Raw genomic sequence first — 6,000 nt, forward strand, 5'->3', positions numbered from 1 at the left:
GCACAGAGAGAAGGAAACGGTGGTACAGACAAGGCACAGGTGGGGAAAGACAGATGGTACAGATAAGTTAGTACAGACTAGCAAAGATGGGAGAACACAGCAGTAGGGATTGGGGAAGACAGGGCAGCATGGGGGTGTATAGGGGAAGTAAGTGTAGATGCATAGACCGTAGATAGGGTATTATAGTTTTAGCAATAACCAAGATGTTTGAGGGAGCTAAATGTGTATACTAAGTGAGATGGATGTATGGAGTTAGAAGGATGTTGTAACAAGGTGGGATTGTTGTGGTGACCGAATGGGATGGTTGTGGGCACTGTGTGGGATGGGAGCACCACAAAACTGCTCAGACCTTCAGTTGCATAGACTGCATGTGTGTATTCCAATGAGCACACAAATCTGTGAATTAGCAGCTCCACCATTGTGTGAGTGACAGCAATCTCACTCTGTGAGAGTGCTGAATCTGCACTTACCCACAGGCTGTGATGGCATACCATATCTGTATTGCGCAAGGAACACGTCCATTAAGGCGTCAGCCTTAATGATCAGAATTTCATTGCTTTTTGGAGTTTGAGTGGAAGAGTTACAACAGGTTTCTGAAATTTCGATCATGTCTAAGAAGCCTTAATGGGACATGTGAAACCGTAAGGTTTTTTGTCTATGGAATATATATATAATTACAATTTTAGGCTCTTTGTTTTTAGCTTTTATTATTTTAATGCAACACTGGGGCAGAGCCCCTGGATGGATGGACAGATCACCCCCTTCAGATACAGCAGACAGATTCTGAAACCTTCACACATTTGTTTGCTGCACAAGCACTTCTTATCCATTTGTGAATCTTACTGTGGAGGTTTCTATTGCTAACATTTTTTTAGCTCCTGTTGTACTATTATGATTAATTTTTATAGATGAATTTTTACAAGTTCAACCAAAGCTATTTGGATGTAAAGCTTTTTAGTATATTCAGGTGCTTTCAAGGATACCTATATATGTACATTACAGAGAAACAGATGACCTGCGCCAAAATTATTGTTATTAAAAACCTTAATTGATTCTTTAAAAAGACATATTAAGGTTGCTGCATGATCATTGGTATATACAATTTCAACTTCAATTTTGGTCCTGCCTGTATTATTGAATTGCCCCTGATGAAGTCGATAAGACGAAACGCGTAGGGTCTGTCAAACATGAGTTATTAGTCCAGTTTGTGAAGATTCTCCCTTTTGAACTCACACCTTGCTAAGTGAGGGGATATCTGTTTCAGGACCCCGGGAAACATTATCTTAAGAATTCTGCAATTTGCAGTCTATACCTATTGGGTCCATCTTGGAAGAATTTATGAATAAACATTCAATGAATACAGTGCACTGGGGAATTGTTTTATTTTATATATATATATATATAGATATGTAGATATAAATATAGATGTGTGTGTGTGTGTGTGTGTGTGTGTGTGTGTGTGTGTGTGTGTGTGTGTGTGTGTGTGTGTGTGTGTGTAATTATAATTTTAAGCTTTTTGTTTTTAGCTTTTATTATTTTAATGTTACACTGGGGCAGAGCCCCTGGATGGACGGACATATCACCCCCTTAAGATACAGCAGACAGAGAGAGCACCCCTTTTTCAGATTCAGCTGACAGAGAGCACCCCTTTTTCAGATTCAGCTGACAGAGAGAGAGCACCCCTTTCAGATACAGCTGACAGAGAGAGAGAGCACCCCTTTACAGATACATCTGATAGAGAGAGAGCACCCCTTTACAGATACAGCTGACAGAGAGAGAGCACCCCTTTCAAATACAGCAGAGAGAGAACCCCTTTTTCAGATTCAGCTGACAGAGAGAGAGCACCCCTTTCAGATACAGCTGACAGAGAGAGAGAGCACCCCTTTCAGATACAGCTGACAGAGAGAGCACCCCTTTACAGATACATATGATAGAGAGAGAGCACTCCTTTACAGATACAGCTAACAGAGAGAGCACCCCTTTCAAATACAGCAGACAGAGAGCACCCCTTTTTCAGATACAGCGGACAGAGAGAGAGAGCACCCCTTTTTCAGATACAGCTGACAGAGAGAGAGAGAGCATCCCCTTTTCAGATACAGCTGACAGATAGAGCACCCTTTTTATTAGATACAGCTGACAGAGAGACAGAGAGCACTCCTTTTCAGATACAGCAGACAGAGAAAGAGCACCCCTTTCAAATACAGCAGACAGAGAGCACCCCTTTATAGATACAGCTGACAGAGAGAGAGCACCTCTTTACAAATACAGCTGACAGAGAGAAAGCACCTTTTTCAGATACAGCTAACAGAGAGAGAGAGCACCCCTTTCAAATACAGCCGACAAAGCACCCCTATTTCAGATACAGCACACAGGGCACCCCCACCGCAGCACGCCCCGTCATGCAGTACTGAGATGGTACACTCTACAATGCCGGAGTGAAGATGGCGCTGATGCACGGGGACTTATATAGAATCCAAAACCCGCGAGAATCTGACAGCGGGATGATGATGTTTTGCCTTGATGACATCATCGAGGCAGGCGGGAAAACGGAGTCGGGCTCGGATTCCAGCTCGGATAGCAAAGTTCGGGGGGGTTCGGTTCTCAGGGAACCAAACCCGCTCATCTCTATTTTTTGTTGACACAGGGCTTAATTCAGTAAGGATTGCAAATTCTGTTAATTAGCAGAATTTGCAATCCTTTTGGTAGCATGCTGGGGGCCGCCCATCGCAGGGCAAGGCCGTCCAGTATGCTGACCGGAGCCTCCCCAGTTGAACAAGCAGAAATTGTGAACGTTTGCAATTTCTGCTTGTTAGCAGAAACTAAGGAAGCCTCCTGCCGGCCCAGCTTAGCTACAATGCAGGAGGCCCGCCGCCGTCTCCCCGATCACGGGGCCATATAAAAGAATGCCCCCTAAACTGAATCTAGAGAGTGCAACCTGCTCTTCAAAGTCCGAAGGTCCATTCTAGAATGCTGCATGTAGCAATGTGTGCAGCATTGTATTTATGCTGAGCTGGACCACTTGGCTTAGAAAGAGGTGGCATGAGCCAGGTTTGACACCCATATCCAGAATCACCTGAAGGTTTTAAAGATGGTATACCATTACAGAGTAAATCATATAGCCTTTACATTGAATACGTAACACATCAGCAGCCATGTTTAAGGTTGCAATTAATCAAACAACACCTGGTTAACTTGTAATGCATTTCAGAAAACATCACAGGAAGGGTATTTAGGTTGACAAACATTAAACCAAACACAAAGGCAGAAAATACAAACATAAAGTATATTGGAAGCATATTGTGTATTTCACAGTAAATATTCTTTAGGGTACATGCACTCATAAACTTTCAAACAGCTGCTCTAGCAGAAAAAAAAAGATATTATGAACATAAAGTACAACATACCTATTAGCCAGCCCTCTGGCATGTGCCCACCTTCAAACTTGTCTCATAGGGCTGACAGGCCATCAGTAAGTAGGCTGACATGGTTTCTAGGTCGACAGGGACTCTAGGTCAACATGACAAAAGGTCGACATGAGTTTTTCACATTTTTATTTAATTTTTTTTTACTTTTTCATACTTTACGATCCACATGGACTACAATTGGGAACGGTAACCTGACGAGTGAAGCGAGCCATGCGAGGGGACGCGGTGCACTAATTGGGGTTCCCAGTCACTATACAGAGAAAACAACACCAAAAAAAGTAAAAAAAAACCTCATGTCAACCTTTTCTCATATCGACCTAGTACACGTCGACCTAGAGTCCCTGTCGACCTAGAAACCATGTTGACCTACTTACTGTCGACCAATAGTGGTTGACCCAGACCGAAGTCTAATCTACCTAACATACCACACCCAGGGTATAGGCATCATGACAAGCTACTGGATAGTACAAAAGAAGAGAGAAAAAAGGATGTATTATCGGTGCACATAGAGAGGAGTGACCTGGTTGTCACATCTACTTTAAAATTTAACTTTTATTATTGTTTCCATAAAAATGATGTGAAATAACATACACAAACTACGAGTTTAAGCAAAACATTGAGGTTAAAATTGTTGACATAGACAAAACATAGAAAGGTGCAATGAAAGTTAATAAATGTGATTAAAGATTAAAATGTGTGTCCACGTGTTTATTCTAATGTCCAAATGTATATAATAAAACCCCAAACTGCCCCCCCTTTCCCTCCCCCCCCCCCCCCCCACACACACACACACACACACACACACACACAGCGGGACACTGCGGCCCACAGATGGGACAGCAGGACAGACAGTAAAAATTAGGACTGTCCCGCCAAAATAGGGACAGTTGGGATGTACAGTATGCCTTACTGTTATTACAGCACTGATATTAGAGTTCTGAACTATTCCATGATATGTGATGTGCTGGGAATGCGATGATCTGCAGGTGTATATAGGAGGTCATTCCGAGTCGTTCGCTCGGAAAATTTCTTCACATCGCAGCGTTTTTCCGCTTAGTGCGCATGCGCAATGTCCGCACTGCGACTGCGCCAAGTAAATTTGCTATGAAGTTTGGATTTTTACTCACGGCTTTTTCTTCGCTCAGGCGATCGTAGTGTGATTGACAGGAAATGGGTGTTACTGGGCGGAAACAGGCCGTTTTATGGGCGTGTGGGAAAAAACGCTACCGTTTCCGGAAAAAACGCGGGAGTGGCTGGAGAAACGGAGGAGTGTCTGGGCGAACGCTGGGTGTGTTTGTGACGTCAAACCAGGATTGATAAGCACTGAACTGATCGCAGATGCCGAGTAAGTCTGAAGCTACTCTGAAACTGCTACGAGATGTGTAATCGCAATATTGCGAATACATCGTTCGCAATTTTAAGATGCTAAGATTCACTCCCAGTAGGCGGCGGCTTAGCGTGTGCAATACTGCTAAAATCGCCTTGCGAGCAAACAACTCGGAATGAGGGCCATAGTGTTGTGTACTCTTGCAACCAGAGCTGGATTTAGGCATCGGGGGGCACGGGGTACTTTAGACAGGGGGGCCCTAAGGTGTAAATTTAATATATATATATATATATATATATATATATATGACACACGCTGTATCATTTGAAGTAGGGGAGTATCAGGTAGTTTGGATAAATTATCTATTATATATATATATATATATATATATATATATATATACACATATTCATATATATATATATATATATATATATATAGCACAGTACTTGGTCTGGCACTCCTCGTTCCCGCAGGGTAACGGCTCCGGTGCCCTCCCTGAGCAAACAGGCTCTGTATAGATTGGTGGAAGGCGGCACTCAGGAGACTTTCACAAATGTAGAAAAACGTGCTTTAATGTGCACATTAAAGCACGTTTTTCTACATTTGTGAAAGTCTCCTGAGTGCCGCCTTCCACCAATCTATATATATATATATATATACACACACACACACATATATACATACATATGGGTTGGGTCTGATATGCCGGCGCCATTACAATGATGAAAATCCCGCCGGGCAGGGTAAGTATATTTACCTTTCCCCAAAGCCCCGCTAACCATTCCTTCCCGCAGTCTAAAGCTAACCCTCCCCCACCTCTGCAGCCTAACCTTAACCCTTTCCTGGGGGTGCCTAAACCTAACCTCCCCCTCACGCAAACCTAAACCTAACCACCTCTCCACAGCCTAACCCCCCACAGCTTACTTCTCTGGTGGTCCGGTAAACACTCGTTCCGTTTTCCAGCGGTCGGGTCCCGAGCAGTGTCGGGATTCCAGCATCAGTATTGCAACTGCTGGAGTCCCGACAGCCGGGATCCTGACCTGATCGCATACATACATATATACATATATGCTGGAGAAAAAGGTACAGGTGCGCTGGTGATCCTATAATGAGAGTTTGTCAGTCCACAGTGAATGAATCCCTGGGCTGTAGCACTGGTGTAACCAACACCGCTGCAAATCTCCAAATGAAGCTCAGAACTCCTTGAGCAAATTGTGTCTGGAAAAAATCAGGAGAATGCGCCCA

This window comes from Pseudophryne corroboree, chromosome 3 (assembly GCF_028390025.1).
Source record: "Pseudophryne corroboree isolate aPseCor3 chromosome 3, aPseCor3.hap2, whole genome shotgun sequence".
NCBI lineage: Eukaryota > Metazoa > Chordata > Amphibia > Anura > Myobatrachidae > Pseudophryne > Pseudophryne corroboree.